This window comes from Camellia sinensis, unplaced genomic scaffold (genome assembly GCF_055761805.1).
Source record: "Camellia sinensis isolate YWXY unplaced genomic scaffold, ASM5576180v1 Unanchor2, whole genome shotgun sequence".
Taxonomy (NCBI): Eukaryota; Viridiplantae; Streptophyta; class Magnoliopsida; order Ericales; family Theaceae; genus Camellia; species Camellia sinensis.
The window spans coordinates 11,209,943-11,235,229 of record NW_028129079.1 but is presented as its reverse complement, the minus strand read 5'-3'; positions in this window follow the sequence as shown (position 1 = coordinate 11,235,229).

The following is a 25,287-nucleotide window of genomic DNA, read 5'->3' as shown; positions in this document are numbered from 1 at the left end:
AACCTAGACAGACTGGTAAAAGTAGCCTCAAACTCGGCCACTGACAAGCCCTGCTGATTAAGCCGGCTAAACTGATCCCTCAACTTCTCCCTAGCTGCTGCTGATAAAAACCTCTCCTGAAAAGCATTTATAAACGCCTCCCAAGTACCACCAACACGAGCCTTCTCGTATTTCCACCATTGACCCGCATCTCCCTTCAGTTGGAAGGATGCCAAGGTCACTTTCAGTGCTCCGTCCTCGATGCCAAGCATCTCAAACGTCTTCGTTGTCTGTTCGAGCCATTCATCTGCCTTAAGCGGCTCTTTAGGATCCCCGATAAACTCGTCCGGATTACACCGAAAGAACTCCCTCTTCAAGAAGGAAGGCCCTGCCTCAACTGCCTGATTCTCAGCCCTAAGAATACCCAAAGCTCCTGCTATCTCTCTGGCCAAGGCACCCATAGCCTGCTGACCTACTGGCTCGGCCACATTGGCCTGCCCAACTCCCTCCTGCACTGCCGGAATCTCACCCTGTAACGGTACTTCCTGCCTCGCAGGTCTACCACGCCTAGCACCTCTTCCTCGTCCTGACATCCTAATAAAGGCAACACAGAACGTTAGCACATTCATAAGTGTGCCGAAACTAAACACTCACGTCCTAGTGCATGGACAACTGTAATTCACTCCACATAAGCACATAAACACATAAGCACTTACGAACTTCATCTCCGGATAATGATAGTCCCGAGGCGTTACTAGAGTTCCGGTTAGAAACAGCATTGATCAAGTGCCTTTCCAACAAGACTCCCAGAAACTCAAGGGTCCAATCAACATCCTAGAAATTAAATCCCATACCCACATAGTCACATAAGCATGTTATCAATTAAGCACATAGCATATGATACTACATCTAAGTCTCTATCAAGCGAGACAAACCCATTGTGATACTAATCACTTCCCACGTACCCAAAGTATTCTAACCCGGTACGCTCTGATACCAAGTTGTAACGCCCTCAAAATAAGACAAGCATTTACATATAAACTAACCACATTCCTTTATTTCATTGAGTTTCATTACATAAGTATTACATGTTAACATCAAAACAAAATGCCCTACGGGCTTACAGCTTTCCAAGTTAACACTTGGTTTCAACAAAAGAGTACTAACTCGTTTACACATTAAGCCCTTGGCTTGAAGTTACATGTAATACATCAAAAGTAAAACAACTACACTATGTCCGCCTCTAGCCTTCCAAGCTATGTCCTTGGAGGTGGCATGCTTCCTGCACCTGAAAATGATATTCCCATATAGGGTGAGCCACAGCCCAGTAGAAATACACTAAACCAACCATGGACAATGACTAAAACATTAGCAATTGATAGTTGGTCAACACTGATACAATCACATAAATTACATATTTATGTCAACGACTTACAAGTCCCAATTACTTTTCATTTTCCCTTTTTCAACAGATAAGCATGCTAGCTCTATCACCATTTCCACAGATATGTATAAAAACTATATCTTACATTCAGATATGCATAAAAGCTATATCCACATTCTCAACAGATATGTATATCAACAATATCCACAGATAAGCATACAAGCTGTATCCACACTCTACAACAGATATGTATATCAACAATATCCACAGATAAGCATACAAGCTGTATCCACACTTCACAAAGATAAGCATATGAGCTCTATCTTCACTTCTCTAGACAAGCATATGAGCTCTGTCTACGGAGTTCATCCCCTATCTCCTCCCAATACCTATCCGGTTTAGAGGTACATCCCCTATCTTCCCCTAAACCGCGGAGTACATCCCCTATCTCCTCCTCTACACATAACGTATATAAACACATTGGTTCTATATACAATCACACAATACACACAATTAATGTATTCTATCAACCGTCAAGTTCCATGACACATTCCATTGATTAGTTTCCGTTTACCTAATCATCATGCATTGTCTACAACAATCTCGACTATCCTCCACCGATAGCCCAAAGCAGTTATTTCTAAAACAGAAAATAAATGCACAAATAAATATTCAATCAACATTTCATTTCCTCATTTCTCACCAATTAATTATCCCAATTAATTAAACAATGTAATTAGGCCATTTTCCATAATTACCATTTCAACCCTTAGGTCCCATTTTCATCAATGATTCAACAATCATTCCATTTTTCTATGCCAAACATGCATCTAGGTTTATTATGAATAAAACCCCAACTTTTGTAAAATTACACAAAAGCCCCAAACTTTCACAAAATTACCAAACCAAGCCCAACATCTCAAAATACCAAAATTTAAAGACAAAACCCATAGAGAGGAGTAGGTTATCCCTACCTCAAATTCGGAGTCCCAAAGGAGAAGACGACAAAACCCAACGTGCTCCAAAACCCGAGATTTTCAGATTAAAATGAAGCCCTCGACGATCAACAACTTTTTTGTAAAGGCCAAAGGTGAGTAAATCACTCCTACTAGATCAAAACCTAGAGAGAAGGTAGAGTCTAGAGTGAGAGGCTCAACAATGGTGATTTTGGAAAAGTAAGAGAGAGAAGAGAAAGTGAAAAAGTGATTTAAAGAGTCACAAATTCGGGACTTTAACCCAGGTCTCCGCTCGAGCGTAAAACACCCCGCTCGAGCGGCCACTCACAGACTCCCGCTCGAGCGGCCAACCTCCCGCTCGAGCGCAGAATGCACTCGCCCAGCACTTTTGCAGAACCAGGCCTCCGCTCGAGCTCCCAATCCCTACGCTCGAGCTCACAACACTGCACAACAAATACTGGATGGGTGTATTATCCGCTCGAGCGCCAACACCTCCGCTCGAGCGTACAGGCCAAAAATCTGGGCAACTAGTTTTGGTTTCTAAACTCAACCAACCTGTAACAAACCCGCTCAACACATCCTATAACTCAAATACAAAGTAAGAAAGGATGTAAACAAGATAATAAACCACTACCAACATCCACGGACACATGTCCGGATCACTATACAACAAGGGTAAACCCGGGATCGCTATAGAATCAAAGGTACCGTTACCTTCCAGCTAGCGCCTGGAGAACTGTCTGCGCTAATAATCGAAGGTACCATACCCCTCCAGCTAGCGCCTGGTAAACTGGCTTGTTGTTATGTTGATTGAGTGGGGTGTATTGTTGGCTTACTACGCACATAGCTAGTAGAGCGAAATGGGATTGTTGTTGTTTCGTTGTAACTGAAAATATCATGGGTTTGATTGGTTACAGTTCGGAGGACTGAGTTACTCCATTGGTTGATTGTATACATGTTGGTGGGTTGTAAATTTATATTTTTACAAAGATATGCATGTATAGTTATGATAGTAATGGAAACGAACCAAAATGTCATTTTTGTCCTTTGCAAAGTGTGGAGGAGAACGAATGTTTTATAGATAAACATGTTTGAAAAGGTACATCTGAGTGTGTATAGGAAATGGAAGAGAGTATCGGGCTTAGTGTGATTACTTCTTAAGTATTTGTCAATGTTATGGAAGATTGGGAATGGGGGTTAATGAAAGGAAAAAGGAAAGACAAATCACTTGTAGCATTGAATGAAACGGTTGTTTTCAAGAAAAGTTCATACATATATATTTTGTATAAACTGTCACATTACTATTCTAGTATGAGAATGAGTGTTCATGATCATAGCTATCTGTAAGTTGCTATTGTTAAGGACCATGTTGAGTTCCCTACTGGACTATATATTCATCCCACGTTGTTGAATCTTTTTCAGGTGTTAAGCAGGTTGAGCTGCAAGATTTGGATCTATTTATTTACTGGCCACGGGGCCTCAGTTATGTTGGCGGAATGCCATTGTTGTAAAAGGGTTACACCCTTCTTCTTGTACCTTAAGTGATGTAAGCCCAAGGGCAATTTATTAAGTATGTTCATGTAATATTTACTTTGAATACGAATGAGAGTATTGTTAATCACTTCTACGGATTGAATGTATAAGTTTATTTCCGCATGTTATCCTTGAAATTGAATTAAGTTAATGAATTTGGTAATGACTTCGAGTAATAAAAGTGGGGCGTGACACTGCAACTTCCATTTTTATTTTTATTTCACTTCCTTTTTTATTCAAGTTTCTTTTCTACTCAACTTCCTTTTTTATTTAATTTCCAAATAGATCGCTAAGGTATAATGGTTTCTGGATTGAACTTACATTTTTAATTTTATGCAACTTTCATTTTTATTTTTATTCAACTTCCATTTTTATTCATTTTTCTTTTCTATCCAACTTCCTTTTTTATTTAATTTCCAAATAGATCGTTGAGGTATAGTGGTTTCTTTAATGAACTTCCATTTTTAATTTTTTGGAACTTCCATTTTTATTCTAGCTATTTTTCTATTCAACTTTCTTTTTTATTTAATTTCCAAATATATCGTTAAGGTATAGTGGTTTCTTGAACTAACTTCCATTTTTAATTTTCTGCAACTTCCATTTTTATTTTTATTTCACTTCCTTTTTTATTCAAGTTTCTTTTCTACTCAACTTCCTTTTTTATTTAATTTCCAAATAGATCGTCAAGGTATAGTGGTTTCTGGATTGAACTTCTATTTTTATTTTTATACAACTACCATTTTAAGTCAATTTACTTTTCTATTCAACTTCCTTTTTTATTTAATTTCCGAATAGATGGTTAAGGTATAGTGGTTTCTTGAATTAACTTCCATTTTTAATTTTATGCAACTTCCACTTTTATTTTTATTTAACTTCCTTTTTTATTCAAGTTTCTTTCCTATTCAACTTCCTTTTTTATGTAATGTCCAAATAGATCGTTGAGGTATAGCGGTTTCTTTAATAAACTTTCATTTTTAATTTTATGGAACTTCCATTTTTATTTTTACTCAGCTTCCATTTTTATTCTAGTTATTTTTCTATTCAACTTCCTTTTTTATTCAATTTCCAAATATATCGTTAAGGTATAGTGGTTTCATGAATTAACTTCCATTTTTAATTTTCTGCAACTCCAATTTTTATTTTTATTTCACTTCCTTTTTTATTCAAGTTTCTTTTCTACTCAACTTCCTTTTTTATTTAATTTCCAAATAGATCGTTAAGGTATAATGGTTTCTGGATTGAACTTACATTTTTAATTTTATGAAACTTTCACTTTTATTTTTATTCAACTTCAATTTTTATTCATTTTTCTTTTCTATCCAACTTCCTTTTTTATTTAATTTCCAAATAGAATGTTGAGGAATAGTGGTTTCTTTAATGAACTTCCATTTTTAATTTTTTGGAACTTCCATTTTTATTTTTATTCAGCTTCCATTTTTATTCTAGCTATTTTTCTATTCAACTTCCTTTTTTATTTAATTTCCAAATATATCGTTAAGGTATAGTGGTTTCTTGAATTAACTTCCATTTTTAATTTTCTGCAACTTCCATTTTTATTTTTATTTCACTTCCTTTTTTATTCAAGTTTCTTTTCTACTCAACTTTCTTTTTTATTTAATTTCCAAATAGATCGTCAAGGTATAGTGGTTTCTGGATTGAACTTCTATTTTTATTTTTATTCAACTTCCATTTTAAGTCAATTTAGTTTTCTATTCAACTTCATTTTTTATTTAATTTCCGAATAGATGGTTAAGGTATAGTGGTTTCTTGAATTAGCTTTCAATTTTAATTTTCTGCAACTTCCATTTTTATTTTTATTTAACATCCTTTTTTATTCAAGTTTCTTTTCTATGCAACTTCCTTTTTTATGTAAATTCCAAATAGATCGTTGAGGTATAGTGGTTTCTTTAATGAACTTCTTTTTTTAATTTTATGGAACTTCCATTTTTATTTTTATTCAGTTTCCATTTTTATTCTAGCTATTTTTCTATTCAACTCCTTTTTTTATTTAATTTTCAAATATATCGTTAAGGTATAGTGGTTTCATGAATTAACTTCTATTTTTAATTTTCTGCAACCTCCATTTTTATTTTTATTTCACTTCCTTTTTTATTCAAGTTTATTTTCTACTCAACTTCCTTTTTTATTTAATTTCCAAATAGATCGTTAAGGTATAATGGTTTCTGGATTGAACTTACATTTTTAATTTTATGCAACTTTCATTTTTATTTTTATTCAACTTCAATTTTTATTCATTTTTCTTTTCTATCTAACTTTCTTTTTTATTTAATTTCCAAATAGATGGTTGAGGTATAGTGGTTTCTTTAATGAACTTCCATTTTTAATTTTTTGAAACTTCCATTTTTATTTTTATTCAGCTTCCATTTTTATTCTAGCTATTTTTCTATTCAACTTCCTTTTTTATTTAGTTTCCAAATAAATCGTCAAGGTATAGTGGTTTCTGAATTGAACTTCTATTTTTATTTTTATTCAACCTCCATTTTTAGTCAATTTACTTTTCTATTCAACTTCCTTTTTTATTTAATTTCCGAAAAGATGGTTATGGTATAGTGGTTTCTTGAATTAACTTCCATTTTTAATTTTCTGCAACTTCCATTTTTATTTTTATTTTACTTCCTTTTTTATTCAAGTTTTTTTCTATTCGACTTCCTTTTTTATGTAATTTCCAAATAGATCGTTGATGTATAGTGGTTTCTTTAATGAACTTCCATTTTTAATTTTATGGAACTTCCATTTTATTTTTATTCAGCTTCCATTTTTATTCTAGCTATTTTTCTATTCAACTTCCTTTTTTATTTAATTTCCAAATATATCGTTAAGGTATAGTGGTTTCATGAATTAACTTCCATTTTTAATTTTCTGCAACTTCCATTTTTATTTTTATTTCACTTCTTTTTTTATTTAAGTTTCTTTTCTACTCAACTTCCTTTTTTATTTAATTTCCAAATAGATCGTTAAGGTATAATGGTTTCTGGATTGAACTTACATTTTTAATTTTATGCAACTCTCATTTTTATTTTTATTCAACTTCCATTTTTATTCATTTTTCTTTTCTATCCAACTTCCTTTTTTATTTAATTTCGAAATAGATCGTTGAGGTATATTGGTTTCTTTAATGAACTTCCATTTTTAATTTTATGGAACTTCCATTTTTATTTTTATTCAGCTTCCATTTTTATTCTAGCTATTTTTCTATTCAACTTCCTTTTTTATTTAATTTCCAAATATATCGTTATGGTATAGTGGTTTGTTGAATTAACTTCTATTTTTAATTTTCTGCAACTTCCATTTTTATTTTTATTTCACTTCCTTTTTTATTCAAGTTTCTTTTCTATTCAACTTCCTTTTTTATTTAATTTCCAAATAGATCGTCAAGGTATAGTGGTTTCTGGATTGAGTTTCTATTTTTATTTTTATTCAACCTCCATTTTTAGTCAATTTACTTTTCTATTCAACTTCCTTTTTTATTTAATTTCCGAATAGATTGTTATGGTATAGTGGTTTCTTGAATTATCTTCCATTTTTAATTTTCTGCAACTTCCATTTTTGTTTTTATTTAACTTCCTTTTTTATTCAAGTTTCTTTTCTATTCAACATCCTTTTTTATGTAATTTCCAAATAGATCATTGAGATATAGCGGTTTCTTTAATGAACTTCCATTTTTAATTTTATGGAACTTCCGTTTTTATTTTTATTCAGCTTCCATTTTTATTCTAGCTATTTTTCTATTCAACTTCCTTTTTTATTTAATTTCCAAATATATCGTTAAGGTATAGTGGTTTCATGAATTAACTTCCATTTTTAATTTTCTGCAACCTACATTTTTATTTTTATTTCACTTCCTTTTTTATTCAAGTTTCTTTTCTACTCAAATTCCTTTTTTATTTAATTTCCAAATAGATCGTTAAGGTATAATGGTTTCTGGATTGAACTTTCATTTTTATTTTTATTCAACTTCCATTTTTATTCATTTTTCTTTTCTATCCAACTTCCTTTTTTATTTAATTTCCAAGTAGATCGTGGAGGTATAGTGGTTTCTTTAATGAACTTCCATTTTTAATTTTTTGGAACTTCCATTTTTATTTTTATTCAGCTTCCATTTTTATTCTAGCTATTTTTCTATTCAACTTCTTTTTTTATTTAATTTCCAAATATATCGTTAAGGTATAGTGGTTTCTTGAATTAATTTCCATTTTTATTTTTATTTAGCTTCTTTTTTTATTCAAGTTTCTTTTCTATTCAACTTCCTTTTTTATGTAATTTCCAAATAGATCGTTGAGGTATAGTGGTTTCTTTAATGAAATTCCATTCTTACTTTTATGGAACTTCCATTTTTATTTATATTCAGCTTCCATTTTTATTGTAGCTATTTTTCTATTCAACTTCCTTTTTTTATTTAATTTCCAAATATATCGTTATGGTATAGTGGTTTCTTGAATTAACTTCTATTTTTAATTTTCTACAACTTCCATTTTTATTTTTATTTCACTTCCTTTTTTATTCAAGTTTCTTTTCTACTCAACTTCCTTTTTTATTTAATTTACAAATAGATCGCCAAGGTATAGTGGTTTCTGGATTGAACTTCCATTTTTATTTTTATTCAACTTCAATTTTTATTCAATTTACTTTTCTATTCAACATCCTTTTTTATTTAATTTCCAAATAGATGGTTGAGGTATTGTGGTTTCATGAATTAACTTTCATTTTTAATTTTATTTAACTTCCTTTTTTTTCAAATTTCTTTTCTATTCAACTTCATTTTTTTTTTAATTTCCAAATAGATCGTTGAGGTATAGTGGTTTCTTTAATGAACTTCCATTTTTAATTTTATGGAACTTCCATTTTAATTTTTATTCAGCTTCCATTTTTATTCAAGCTATTTTTCTATTCAACTTCCATTTTTATTTATTTTCCAAATATATCGTTAAGGTATAGTGGTTTCTTAAATGAACTTCAATTTTTAATTTTCTGGAACTTCCATTTTTATTTTTATTCAACTTCTATTTTTATTCAATTTACTTTTCCATTAAACTTCCTTTTTTATTTAATTTCCAAATAGATCGTTAAGGTATATTGGTATCTTGAATGAACTTCCAATTTTAATTTTATGCAACTTCCATTTTTATTTTTATTCGACTTCCATTTTTATTCAAGTCATTTTTCTATTCAACTTTCTTTTTTATTTAATTTCCAAACAGATCGTTAAGGTATAGTGGTTTCTTGAATGAACTTCCATTTTTAATTTTCTGCAACTTCCATTTTTATTTGTATTTAACTTCCTTTTTCAATCAAGTTTCTTTTCTACTCAACTGCCTTTTTCTTTTTAATTTCCAAATAGATCGTTAAGTTATACAGGTTTCTGGATTGAACTTCCATTTTTAATTTTCTGCAACTTCCATTTTTATTTTTATTCAACTTCAATTTTTATTCAATTTACTTTTCTATGAAACTTCCTTTTTTATTTAATTTCCAAATAGATTGTTAAGGTATAGTGGTTTTTTTAATGAACTTCCATTTTTAATTTTATGGAACTTCCATTTTTATTTTTATTCAGCTTCCATTTTTATTCAAGTTATTTTTCTGTTCAACTTCCTTTTTTATTTAATTTCCAAACAGATGGTTAAGGTATAGTGGTTTCTTGAATTAAGTTCCATTTTTAATTTTCTGCAACTTCCATTTTTATTTTTTTTTCACTTCCTTTTTTATTCAAGTTTCTTTTATACTCAACTTCCATTTTTATTTAATTTCCAAATAGATCGTCGAGGTATAGTAGTTTCTGGATTGAACTTCCATTTTTATTTTTATTCAACTTCTATTTTCATTGAATTTACTTTTCTATTAAACTTTCTTTTTTATTTAATTTCCAAATATATCGTTAAGGTATAGTGGTTTCTTGAATGAACTTCCAATTTTAATTTTCTGCAACTTCCATTTTTATTTCTATTCAACTTCTTTTTTTATTCAAGCTTTTTTTCTATTCAACTTCCTTTTCTATTTAATTTCCAAATAAACAGTTAAGGTATAAAGGTTTCTGGATTGAACTTACATTTTCAATTTTATGCAACTTTCATTTTTATTTTTATTCAACTTCAATTTTTATTCAATTTTCTTTTCTATTAAAGTTCCTTTTTTATTTAATTTCCAAGTAGATCGTTAAGGTATAGTGGTTTCTTTAATGAACTTCCATTTTTAATTTTATGCAGCTTCCATATTTATTTTTATTCAACTTCCATTTTTATTCAAGTTATTTTTCTATTCAACTTCCTTTTTTATTTAATTTCCTAACGGATCGTTAAGGTATAGTGGTTTCTTGAATGAACTTCCATTTTTAATTTTCTGCAACTTTCATTTTTATTTTTACTCAACTTCCATTTTTATTCAATTTACTTTTCTATTAAGCTTTCTTTTTTATTTAATTTCTAAATAGATCGTTAAGGTATTGTGGTATCTTGAATGAACTTCCAATTTTAATTTTATGGAACTTCCATTTTTATTTTTATTCAGTTTCCATTTTTATTCAAGTTATTTTTCTATTCTACATCCTTTTTTATTTAATTTCCAAATAGATGGTTAAGGTATAGTGGTTTCTTGAATTAACTTCCATTTTTAATTTTCCGCAACTTCCATTTTAATTTTTATTTAACTTCCTTTTTTATTCAAGTTTCCTTTATACTCAACTTCCGTTTTTATTTAATTTCCAAATAGATGGTCGAGGTATAGTGGTTTCTGGATTGAACTTCCATTTTTATTTTTATTCAACTTCCATTTTCATTCAATTTACTTTTCTATTAAACTTCCTTTTTTATTTAATTTCCAAATATATCGTTAAGGTATAGTGGTTTCTTGAATGAACTTCCAATTTTAATTTTCTGCAACTTCCATTTTTATTTCTATTCAACTTCTTTTTTTATTCAAGCTTCTTTTCTATTCAACTTCCTTTTTTATTTAATTTCCAAATAAATCGTTAAGGTATAATGGTTTCTGGATTGAACTTACATTTTCAATTTTATGCAACATTCATTTTTATTTTTATTCAACTTCCATTTTTATTCAATTTTCTTTCCTATTAAAGTTCCTTTTTTATTTAATTTCCGTATAGATCGTTAAGGTATAGTGGTTTCTTTAATGAACTTCCATTTTTAATTTTATGCAACTTCCATATTTATTTTTATTCAACTTCCATTTTTATTCAAGTTATTTTTCTATTCAACTTCCTTTTTTATTTAATTTCCTAATAGATCGTTATGGTATAGTGGTTTCTTGAATGAAATTCCATTTTTAATTTTCTGCAACTTTCATTTTTATTTTTATTCAACTTCCAATTTTTTTCAATTTACTTTTCTATTAAGCTGCCTTTTTTATTTAATTTCCAAATAGATCGTTAAGGTATAGTGGTATCTTGAATGAATTTCCAATTTTAATTTTATGGAACTTCCATTTTTATTTTTATTCAGCTTCCATTTTTATTCAAGTTATTTTTCTATTCTACATCCTTTTTTATTTAATTTCCAAATAGGTGGTTAAGGTATGGTGGTTTCTTGAATTAACATCCATTTTTATTTTTATTAAACTTCCTTTTTTATTCAAGTTTCTTTTATACTCAACTTCCTTTTTTATTTAATTTCCAAATCGGTCGTCGAGGTATAGTGGTTTCTGGATTGAACTTCCATTTTTATTTTTATTGAACTTCCATTTTCATTCAATTTACTTTTCTATTAAAGTTCTTTTTTTATTTATTTTCCAAATATATCGTTAAGGTATAGTGGTTTCTTGAATGAACTTCCAATTTTAATTTTCTGCAACTTTCATTTTTATTTCTATTCAACTTCGTTTTTTATTCAAGCTTCTTTTCTATTCAACTTCTTTTTTTATTTAATTTCCAAATAAATTGGTAAGGTATAATGGTTTCTGGATTGAACTTACATTTTCAATTTTATGCAACTTTCATTTTTATTTTTATTCAACTTTCATTTTTATTCAATTTTCTTTTCTATTAATGTTCCTTTTTTATTTAATTTCCAAATAGATTCTTAAGGTATAGTGATTTCTTTAATGAACTTCCATTTTTAATTTTATGCAACTTCCATATTTATTTTTATTCAATTTCCATTTTTATTCAAGTTATTTTTCTATTCAACTTCCTTTTTTATTTAATTTCCTAATAGATCGTTAAGGTATAGTGGTTTCTTGAATGAACTTCCATTTTTAATTTTCTGCAACTTTCATTTTTATTTTTATTCAACTTCCATTTTTATTCAATTTACTTTTTTATTAAGCTTCCTATTTTATTTAATTTCCAAATAGATCGTTAAGGAAGTGGTATCTTGAATGAACTTCCAATTTTAATTTTATGTAACTTCCATTTTTGTTTTTATTTAGCTTCCATTTGTAGTCAAGTTATTTTTCTATTCTACATCCTTTTTTATTTAATTTCCAAATAGATGGTTAAGGTATAGTGGTTTCTTGAATTAACTTCCCATTTTAATTTTATGCAACTTCCATTTTTATTTTTATAGGACTTCCATTTTTATTCAAGTCATTTTTCTATTCAACTTTCTTTTTTATTTAATTTCCAAATAGATCGTTAAGGTATACATGTTTCTGGATTGAACTTCCATTTTTAATTTTCAGCAACTTCCATTTTTATTTTTATTCAACTTCCATTTTTATTCAATTTACCTTTCTATTAAACTTCCTTTTTTATTTAATTTCCAAATAGATCGTTAAGGTATAGTGGTTTCTTTAATGAACTACCAATTTTAATTTTATGAAACTTCCATTTTTATTTTTATTCAGCTTCCATTTTTATTCAAGTTATTTTTCTATTCAACTTCCCTTTTTGTTTAATTTCCAAATAGATGGTTAAGGTATAGTGGTTTCTTTAATTAACTTCCATTTTTAATTTTCTATAACTTCCAATTTTATTTTTAGTTAACTTCCTTTTTTATTCAAGTATCTTCTCTACTCAACTTCCTTTTTTATTTAATTTCGAAATAGATCGTCAAGGTATAGTGGTTTCTTGAATGAACTTCCAATTTTAATTTTCTGCAACTTCCATTTTTATTTCTATTCAACTTCTTTTTTTATTTAAGCTTCTTTTCTATTCAACTTCCTTTTTTATTTAATTTCCGAATAGATCGTTAAGGTATAATTTTCTCTGGATTGAACTTACATTTTTAATTTTATGCAACTTTCATTTTTATTTTTATTCAACTTCCATTTTTATTCAATTTTCTTTTCTGTTAAAGTTCCTTTTTTATTTAATTTCCAAATAGATCATTAAGGTGATGTGGTTTCTTTAATGAACTTCAATTTTTAATTTTATGCAACTTCCATATTTATTTTTATTCAACTTCCATTTTTATTCAAGTTATTTTTCTATTCAACTTCCTTTTTTGTTTAATTTCCTAATAGATCGTTAAGGTATAGTGGTATCTTGAATGAACTTCCATTTTCAATTTTCTGCAACTTTCATTTTTATTTTTATTCAACTTCTATTTTTATTCAATTTACTTTTCCATTAAACTTCCTTTTTTATTTAATTTCCAAATAGATCGTTAAGGTATATTGGTATCTTGAATGAACTTCCAATTTTAATTTTATGCAACTTCCATTTTTATTTTTATTCGACTTCCATTTTTATTCAAGTCATTTTTCTATTCAACTTTCTTTTTTATTTAATTTCCAAATAGATCGTTAAGGTATAGTGGTTTCTTGAATGAACTTCGATTTTTAATTTTCTGCAACTTCCATTTTTATTTGTATTTAACTTCCTTTTTCAGTCAAGTTTCGTTTCTACTCAACTGCCTTTTTTATTTAATTTCCAAATAGATCGTTAAGTTATACAGGTTTCTGGATTGAACTTCCATTTTTAATTTTCTGCAACTTCCATTTTTATTTTTATTCAACTTCCATTTTTATTCAATTTACTTTTCTATTAAACTACCTTTTTTATTTAATTTCCAAATAGATCGTTAAGGTATAGTGGTTTTTTTAATGAACTTCCATTTTTAATTTTATGGAACTTCCATTTTTATTTTTATTCAGCTTCCATTTTTATTCAAGTTATTTTTCTATTCAACTTCCTTTTTAATTTAATTTCCAAATAGATGGTTAAGGTATAGTGGTTTCTTTAATTAACTTCCATTTTTAATTTTCTGCAACTTTCATTTTTATTTTTATTTAACTTCCATTTTTATTCAAGTTTCTTTTCTACTCAACTTCCATTTTTATTTAATTTCCAAATAGATCGTTAAGGTATAGTGGATTCATGAATGAACTTCCAATTTTATTTTTATTTAACTTCCATTTTTATTCAATTTACTTTTCTATTCAACTTCCTTTTTTATTTAATTTCCAAATATATCGTTAAGGTATAGTGGTTTCTTGACTGAACTTCCAATTTTAATTTTCTACAACTTCCATTTTTATTTCTATTCAACTTCTTTTTTTATTCACTCTTCTTTTCTATTCAACTTCGTTTTTTATTTAATTTCCAAATAGATCGTTAAGGTATAATGGTTTTGGATTGAACTTACATTTTTAATTTTATGCAACTTTCAGTTTTATTTTTATTCAACTTCCAATTTTATTCATTTTTCTTTTCTATTAAAGTTCCTTTTTTGTTTAATTTTCAAATAGATCGTTAAGGTATAGTGGTTTCTTTAATGAACTTCCATTTTTAATTTTATGCAACTTCCATATTTATTTTTATTCAACTTCCATTTTTATTCAAGTTATTTTTCTATTCAACTTCCTTTTTTGTTTAATTTCTTAATAGATCGTTCAAGTATAGTGGTTTCTTCAATAAACTTCCATTTTTAATTTTCTGCCACTTTCATTTTTATTTTTATTCAACTTCCATTTGTATTCAATTTACTTTTCTATTAAACTTCCTTTTTTATTTAATTTCCAAATAGATCGTTAAGGTATAGTGGTATCTTGAATGAACTTCCAACTTTAATTTTATGCAACTTCCATTTTTATTTTTATTCGACTTCCATTTTTATTCAACTCATTTTTTATTCAACTTTCTTTTTTATTTATTTTCCAAATAGATCGTTAAGGTATAGTGGTTTGTTGAATGAACTTCCATTTTTAATTTTCTACAACTTTCATTTTTATTTTTATTTAACTTCCTTTTTCAGTCAAGTTTCTTTTCTACTCAACTACCTTTGTTATTTAATTTCCAAATAGATCGTTAAGTTATACCGGATTCTTGAATGAACTTCCAATTTTAATTTTATGCAATTTCCATTTTTATTTTTATTCGACTTCCATTTTTATTCAAGTCATTTTTCTATTCAACTTCCTTTTTTATTTAATTTCCAAATAGATCGTTAAGGTATAGTGGTTTCTTGAATGAACATCCATTTTTAATTTTCTGCAACTTCCATTTTTATTTTAATTTAACTTCCTTTTTCAATCAAGTTTTTTTCTACTCAACTTCCTTTTTTATTTAATTTCCACATAGATCGTTAACGTATACTGGTTTGTAGATTAAATTTCTATTTTTAATTTTCTGCGACTTCCATTTTTATTTTTATTCAACTTCCATTTTTATTCAATTTACTTTTCTGTTAAACTTCCTTTTATTTAATTTCCAAATAGATCGTTGATCTATAGTGGTTTCTTTAATGAACTTCCATTTTTAATTTTATGGAACTTCCATTTTTATTTTTATTCAGCTTCCATTTTTATTTTTATTCAACTTCCTTTTTTATTTAATTTCCAAACAGATGGTTAAGGTATAGTGCTTTTTTGAATTAACTTCCATTTTTAATTTTCTGTAACTTCCATTTGTATTTTTATATGACTTCCTTTTTAATTCTAGTTTCTTTTCTACTCAACTTCCTTTTTTATTTAATTTCCAAATAGATCGTCAAGGTATAGTGGTTTCTAGATTGAACTTCCATTTTTATTTTTATTCAACTTCCATTTACATTCAATTTACTTTTCTATTAAACTTCTTTTTTTATTTAATTTCCAAATATATCGTTAAGGTATAGTGGTTTCTTGAATGAACTTCCAATTGTAATTTTCTGCAACTTCCGTTTTTATTTCTAGTCAACTTCTTTCTTTATTCAAGCTACTTTTCTCTTCAACTTCCTTTTTTATTTGATTTCCAAATAGATCGTTAAGGTACAATGGTTTCTAGATTGAACTTACATTTTCAATTTTATGCACCTTTCATTTTTATTTTTATTCAACTTCCATTTTTATTCATTTTTCTTTTCTGTGAAAGTTCCTTTTTTACTTAATTTCCAAATAGATCGTTAAGGTATAGTGGTTTCTTTAATGAACTTCCATTTTTAATTTTATGCAACTTCCATATTTAATTTTATTCAACTTCCATTTTTATTCAAGTTATTTTTATATTCAACTTCCTTTTTTGTTTAATTTCCTAATAGATCGTTAAGGTATAACGGTTTCTTGAATGAACTTCCATTTTTAATTTTCTGCAACTTTCATTTTTATTTTTATTCAACTTCCTTTTTTATTCAATTTACTTTTCTATTAAACTTCCTTTTTAATTTAATTCCCAAATAGATCGTTAAGGTATAGTGGTATCTTGAATGAACTTCCAATTTTAATTTTATGCAACTTCCATTTTTATTTTTATTCGATTTCCATTTTTATTCAACTCTTTTTTCTATTCAACTTTCTTTTTTATTTAATTTCCAAATAGATCGTTAAGGTATAGTGGTTTGTTGAATGAACTTTCATTTTTAATTTTCTGCAACTTCCATTTTTATTTTTATTTAACTTCCTTTTTCAGTCAAGTTTCTTTTCTACTCAACTACATTTTTTATTTAATTTCCAAATAGGTCGTTAAGGTATATTGGTTTTTGGATTAAACTTCCTTTTTTAATTTTCTGCAACCTCCATTTTTATTTTTATTCAACTTCCATTTTTATTCAATTTACTTTTCTATTAAACTTCTTTTTTTATTTAATTTCCAAATAGATCGTTAAGGTATAGTGGTTCTTTAATGAACTTCCATTTTTAATTTTATGGAACTTACATTTTTTTTTTATTCAGCTTCCATTTTCATTCAAGTTATTTTTCTATTCAACTTCATTTTTTATTTAATTTCCAAATAGATGGTTAAGGTATATTGGTTTCTTGAATTAACTTCCATTTTTATTTTTATTTAACTTCCTTTTTTATTCAATTTTCTTTTCTACTCAACTTCCTTTTTTATTTAATTTCCAAATAGATCGTCAAGGTATAGTGGTTTCTGGAGTGAACTTCCATTTTTATTTTTATTCAATTTCCATTTTTATTCAATTTACTTTTCTATTAAACTTCCTTTTTTATTTAATTTCCAAATATATCGTTAAGGTATAGTGGTTTCTTGAATGAACTTCCAATTTTAAGTTTCTGCAACTTCCATTTTTATTTCTATTCGACATCTTTTTTTATTCGAACTTCTTTTCTATTCAACATCCTCTGTCATTTAATTTTCAAATAGATCGTTAAGGTATAATGGTTTTTGGATTGAACTTACATTTTTAATTTTATACAACTTTCATTTTTATTTTTATTGAACTTCCATTTTTATTCAATTTTCTTTTCTATTAAAGTTCCTTTTTCATTTAATTTCCAAATAGATCGTTAAGGTATAGTTGTTTCTTTAATGAACTTCCATTTTTAATTTTATGCAACTTCTATTTTTATTTTTACTGAAATTATTTTTCTATTCAAGTTCTTTTTTCATTTAATTTCCTAATAGATCGTTAAGGTATAGTGGTTTCTTGAATGAACTTCCATTTTTAATTTTCTGCAACTGCCATTTTTATTTTTATTCGACTTCCATTTTTATTCAATTTACTTTTCTATTAAACTTCCTTTTTTATTTAATTTTCAAATAGATCATTAAGGTATAGTGGTATCTTGTATGAACTTCCAATTTTAATTCAATGCAACTTCCATTTTTATTTTTATTCGACTTCCATTTTTATTCAAGTCATTTTTCTATTCAACTTCCTTTTTTATTTAATTTCCAAATAGATCGTCAAGGTATAGTGGTTTCTTGAATGAACTTCCATTTTTAATTTTCTACAACTTCCATTTTTATTTTTATTTAACTTTCTTTTTTATTTAATTTCCAAATAGACCGTTAAGGTATACTAGTTTCTGGATTGAACTTCCATTTTTAATTTTCTGCAACTTCCATTTTTATTTTTATTCAACTTCCATTTTTATTCAATTTACTTTTCTATTAAACTTCATTTTTTATTTAATTTCCAAATAGATAGTTCAGGTATAGTGGACTCTTGAATGAACTTCCATTTTTAATTTTCAGCAACTTTCATTTTTATTTTTATTTAACCTTCTTTTTTATTTAATTTCCAAATAGACCGTTAAAATATACTGGTTTCTGGATTGAACTTCCATTTTTAATTTTCTGCAACTTCCATTTTTATTCTGTTTACTTTTCTATTATACTTCCTCTTTTATTTAATTTGAAAATAGATAGTTCAGGTATAGTGGTTTCTTGAATGAACTTCCATTTTTAATTTTACGCAACTTCTATTTTTATTTTTATTCGACTTCCATTTTTATTCAAGTCATTTTTCTATTCAACTTCCTTTTTTATTTAATTTCCAAATAGATCGTTAAGGTATAGTGGTTTCTTGAATGAACTTCCATTTTTAATTTTCTGCAACTTCCGTTTTTGTTTTTATTTAACTTCTTTTTTCATTCAAGTTTCTTTTCTAATCAACTTCCTTTTTTATTTAATATTCAAATAGATCGTTAAGGTATAGGGGTTTCTAGATTGAACTTCCATTTTTAATTTTATGCGACTTTCATTTTTATTTTTATTCAATTTCCATTTTTATTCAATTTACTTTTCTATTAAACTTCCTTTTTTATTTAATTTCCAAATAGGTCGTTAAGGTATAGTGGTTTCTTGAATGAACTTCCATTTTTAATTTTATGCAACTTCCATTTTTATTCATATTATTTTTCTATTCGACTTCCATTTTTATTTAATTTCCAAATAGATCGTTAAGGTATAGTGGTTTCTTGAATAAACTTCCACTTTTATTTTTCTGCAACTTCCATTTTTATTTCTATTCAACTTCTTTTTTTATTCAAGCTTCTTTTCTATTCAACTTCCTTTTTTATTTAATTTCCAAATAGATCGTTAAGGTATAGTGGTTTCTGGATTGATCTTCCATTTTTAATTTTATGCAACTTTCATTTTTATTTTTATTCAACTTCCATTTTTATTCAATTTACTTTTCTATTAAACTTCGTTTTCTATTTAATTTCCGAATAGATCGTTAAGTTATGTTGGTTTTTGAATGAACTTCCGTTTTTAATTTTCTGCAACTTCCATTTTTATTCAATTTACTTTTCTATTCAACTTCCTTTTTTATTTAATTTCCAAATAGATCGTTAAGGTATAGTGGTTTCTTGAATGAACTTCCGTTTTTAATTTTCTCCAACTACAATTTTTATTTTTAGTTAACTTCCTTCTTTGTTCAGGTTTCTTTTCTACTCAACTTCCTTCTTTATTTAATTTCCAAATAGATCGTTAAGGTATAGTGGTTTCTGGATTGAACTTCCATTTTTAATTTTCTGCAACTTCTACTTTTATTTCTATTCAACTTCCATTTTTATTCAATTTACTTTTCAATTAAACATGTTTTTTTATTTAATTTCCAAATAGATCGCTAAGGTATAGGGGTTTGTTGAATGAAGTTCCATTTTTAATTTTCTGCAACTTCCATTTTTATTTTTATTCGACTTCCATATTTATTCAATTTACTTTTCTATTAAAATTCCTTTTTTATTTAATTTCCGAATAGATCGTTAAGGTATACTGGTTTCTGGATTGAACTTCCATTTTTAAATTTTTGCAACTTTCACTTTTCTTTTTATTCAACTTCCATTTTTATTCAATTTACTTTTTTTTATTAAAATTCCCTTTTTATTTTATTTCCAAATAGATCGTTAAGGTATAGTGGTTTCTTTAATGAACTTCCATTTTCAAATTTATGAAACTTCCATTTTTTTTCAAGTTATTTTTCTATTCAAATTCCTTTTTATTTAATTTCCAACTAGATCATTAAGGTATAGTGGTTTCTTCAATTAACTTCCATTTTTAATTTTCTACAACTTTCGTTTTTATTTTTATTTAAGTTCCTTTTTTATTCAAGTTTCTTTTGCGACTCAACTTCCTTTTTTATTTATTTTCCAAATAGATCGTCAAGGTATAGTGGTTTCTGGATTGAACTTCCATTTTTATTTTTATTCAACTTTCATTTTTATTCAACTTACTTTTCTATTAAACTTCCTTTTTTATTTAATTTCCAAATATATCGTTAAGGTATTGTGGTTTCTTGAATGAACTTCCATTTTTAATTTTATACAACTTCCATTTATATTTTTATTCAACTTCCATATTTTATCAAGTTATTTTTCTATTCAACTTCCTTTTTTATTTAATTTCCAAATAGATCATTATGGTATAGTGGTTTCTGGATTGAACTTCCATTTTTAATTTTATGCAACTTTCATTTTTATTTTTATTCAACTTCCACTTTTATTCAATTTACTTTTCTATTAAACTTCATTTTCTATTTAATTTCCAAATAGATCTTTAAGGTATATTGGTTTTTGAATGAACTTCCATTTTTAATTTTCTGCAACTTCCATTTTTATTTTTATTCGACTTCCATTTTTATTCAATTTACATTTCTATTCAATTTCCTTTTTTATTTAATTTCCAAATAGATCATTAAGGTATAGTGGTTTCTTGAATGAACTTCAATTTTTAATTTTCTACAACATCAATTTTTATTTTTAGTGAACTTCCTTTTTTGTTCAGGTTTCTTTTCTACTCAACTTCCTTTTTTATTTAATTTTCAAATAGATCGTTAAGGTATAGTGGTTTTCGGATTGAACTTCCATTTTTAATTTTCTGCAACTTCTATTTTTATTCAATTTACTTTTCTATTAAACATCCTTTTTTATTTAATTTCCAAAATAGATCGCTAAGGTATAGTGGTTTAGTGAATGAACTTCCATTTTTAATTTTCTGCAACTTCCATTTTTATTTTTATTCAACTTCCATTATTATTCAACTTATTTATCTATTCGACTTCCTTTTTTATTTAATTTCCAAATAGATCGTTAAGGTATAGTGGTTTCTTGAATGAACTTCCATTTTTAATTTTCTGCAACTTCCATTTTTATTTTTATTTAACTTCCTTTTTCCATCAAGTTTCTTTTCTACTCAACTTCCTTTCTTATTTAATTTCCAAATAGATCGTTAAGGTATAGTGGTTTCTAGATTGAACTTCCATTTTTAATTTTATGCAACTTTCATTTTTATTTTTATCCAACTTCCATTTTTATTCAATTTACTTTTCTATTAAACTTCCTTTTTTATTTAATTTCCAAATAGATCGTTAAGGCATAGTGTTTTCTTGAATGAACTTCCACTTTTAATTTTTTGCAACTTCCATTTTTATTCAAGTTATTTTTCAATTCAAATTCCTTTGTTATTTAATTTCCAAATAGATGGTTAAGGTATAGTGGTTTCTGGATTGAACATCCATTTTTAATTTTATGCAACTATCACTTTTCTTTTTATTCAACTTCCATTTTTATTCAATTTACTCTTCTATTAAACTTCCTTTTTAATTTAATTTCCAAATAGATCGTTAAGGTGTAGTGGTTTCTTTAATGAACTTTCATTTTTAATTTTATGCAACTTCCATTTATATTTTTATTCAACTTCCATTTTTTATCAAGTTATTTTTCTATTCAACTTCCTTTTTTATTTAAGTTCCAAATAGATCGTTAACTTATAGTGGTTTCTTGAATGAACTTCCATTTTTATTTTTATTTAACTTCCATTTTTATTCAAGTTTCTTTTCTACTCAACTTCCTTTTTTATTTAATTTCCAAGTAGATCGTTAAGGTATACTGGTTTCTGTATTGAACTTCCATTTTTAATTTTCTGCAATTTCGATTTTTATTTTTATTCAACTTCCATTTTTATTCAATTTAATTTTGTATTAAACTTCCTTTTTTAATTAATTTCCAAATAGATCATTAAGGCATAGTGGTTCCTTGAATGAACTTCAATTTTTAATTTTCTGCAACTTTCGTTTTTATTATTATTCAACTTCCATTTTTATTCAAGTTATTTTTCTAGTCAACTTCCTTTTTCATTTAATTTCCTAATAGCTCGTTAAGGTATAGTGGTTTCTGGATTGAACTTCCGTTTTTAATTTTATGCTACTTTCATTTTTTTTTTTAATCAATTTCCATTTTTATTCAATTTACTTTACTATTAAACTTCCATTTTTATTTAATTTCAAAATAGGTCGTTAAGGTATAGTGGTTTCTTGAATGAGCTTTCATTTTTAATTTTCTGCAACTTGCATTTTTATTTTTATTCGACTTCCATTTTTATTCAAGTTATTTTTCTATTCGACTTTCTTTTTTATTTAATTTCCAAATTGATCGTTAATGTTTAGTGGTTTCTTCAATGAAATTCCATTTTTAATTTTCTGCAACTTCCATTTTTATTGTTGTTTAACTTCCTTTTTCCATCAAGTTTCTTTTCTACTCAACTTCCTTTTTTATTTAATTTCCAAATCGATCGCTAAGGTAAAGTGGTTTCTGGATTGAACTTCCATTTTTAATTTTATGCAACTTTCATTTTTATTTTAATTCAATTTCTATTTTTATTCAATTTACATTTCTATTAAATTTCCTTTTTTATTTAATTTCCAAATAGATCGTTAAGGTATACTGGTTTCTGGATTGAACCTCCATTTTTAATTTTATGCAACTTTCATTTTTATTTTTATTCTACTTCCATTTTTATTTACTTTACTTTTCTATTAAACTGCATTTTTTATTTAATTTCCAAATAGACAGTTCAGGTATAGTGGTTTCTTGAATGAACTTCCATTTTTAATTTTATGCAACTTCCATTTTTATTTTTATTCGACTTCCATTTTTATTCAAGTCATTTTTCTATTCAACTTCCTTTGTTATTTAATTTCCAAATAGATCATTAAGGTATGATGATTTCTGGATTGAACTTCCATTTTTAATTTTAGGCAACTTTCATTTTTATTTTTATTCAACTTGCATTTTTATTCAATTTTCTTTTCTATTAAAGTTCCTTTTCTGTTTAATTTCCAAATAGATCATTAAGGTATAGTGGTATCTTGAATGAACTTCCATTTTTAATTTTATGCAACTTCCATTTTTATTTTTATTTGACTTCCATTTTTATTCAAGTCATTTTTTTATTCAACTTCCTTTTTTATTTAATTTCCAAAAAGATCGTTAAGGTATAGTGGTTTCTTGAATGAACTTCCATTTTCAATTTTCTGCAACTTCCATTTTTATTTTTATTTAACTTTCTTTTTCAATCAAGTTACTTTTCTACTCAACTTTCTTTTTTATTTAATTTTCAAATAGATTGTTAAGGTATACTGGTTTCTGGATTGAACTTCCATTTTTAATTTTCTGCAACTTCTATTTTTTTTCAATTTACTTTTCTATTAAACTTCCTTTTTATTTAATTCCCAAATAGATAGTTCAGGTATAGTGGTTTCTTGAATGAACTTTCATTTTTAATTTTATGCAACTTCCATTTTTATTTTTATTCGACTTCCATTTTTATTCAAGTTATTTTTCTATTCGACTTTCTTTTTTATTTAATTTCCAAATTGATCGTTAATGTTTAGTGGTTTCTTGAATGAAATTCCATTTTTAATTTTCTACAACTTCCATTTTTATTGTTATTTAACTTCCTTTTTCAATCAAGTTTCTTTTCTACTCAACTTCCTTTTTTATTTAATTTCCAAATCGATCGTTAAGGTAAAGTGGTTTCTGGATTGAACTTCCATTTTTAATTTTATGCAACTTTCATTTTTATTTTAACTCAATTTCTATTTTTATTCAATTTACATTTCTATTAAACTTCCTTTTTTATTTAATTTCCAAATAGATAGTTCAGGTATAGTGGTTTCTTGAATGAACTTTCATTTTTAATTTTATACAACTTCCATTTTTATTTTTATTCGACTTCCATTTTTATTCAAGTTATATTTCTATTCAAATTCCTTTTTTATTTAATTTCCAAATAGATTGTTAAGGTATAGTGGTTTCTTTAATGAACTTCCATTTTTAATTTTCCGCAACTTCCATTTTTATTTTTATTCAACTTCCTTTTTCGTTCAAGTTTCTTTTCTATTCAACTTCCTTTTTATTTAATTTCCAAATAGATCGTTAAGGTATAGTGGTTTCTTGAATGAACTTCCATTTTTAATTTTCTGCAACTTTCAGTTTTATTTTTATTCGACTTCCATTTATATTCAAGTGATCTTTCTTTTCAACATCCTTTTTTATTTAATTTCTAAATAGATCGTTAAGGTATACTGGTTTCTGGATTGAACTTCCATTTTTAATTTTATGCAACTTTCACTTTTCTTTTTATTCAACTTCCATTTTTATTCAATTTACTTTTTTACTAAACTTCCTTTTTCATTTAATTTCCAAATAGGTCGTTAAGGTATAGTGGTTTCTTTAATGAACTTCCATTTTTAATTTTATGGAACTTCCATTTTTATTTTTATTCACCTTCCATTTTTATTCAAGTTATTTTTCTATTCAATTTCCTTTTTTATTTAATTTCCAAATAGATCGTTAAGGTATAGTGGTTTCCTGAATTAACTTCCATTTTTAATTTTCTGCAACTTCCATTTTTATTTTTATTTAACTTCCTTTTTTATTAAAGTTTCTTTTTTACTCAACTTCCTTTTTTATTTAATTTCCAAATAGATCGTCAAGGTATAGTGGTTTCTGGATTGAACTTCCATTTTTATTTTTATTCAACTTCAATTTTTATTCAATTTACGTTTCTATTAAACTTCCTTTTTTATTTAATTTCCAAATATATGGTTAAGGCATAGTGGTTTCTTGAATGAACTTCCAATTTTAATTTTCTGCAACTTTCATTTTTTTTTTCTATTCAACTTAATTTTCTATTAAACTTCCTTTTTTATTTAATTTCCAAATAGATTGTTAAGGTATTCTGGTTTCTTGAATGAACTTCCATTTTTAATTTTTATTTAACTTCCTTTTCTATTCATGCTTCTTTTCTACTCAACTTCCTTTTTTATTTAATTTCCAAATCGATCGTCAAGGTATAGTGGCTTCTGGATTGAACTTCCATTTTTTTTTATTCAACTTCCATTTTTATTCAATTTACTTTTCTATTAAACTTCCTTCTTTATTTAATTTCCAAATATATAGTTAAGGTATAGTGGTTTCTTGAATGAACTTCCAATTTTAACTTTCTGCAACTTCCATTTTTATTTCTATTCAACTTCATTTTTTATTCAAGCGTTTTTTCTATTCAACTTCCTT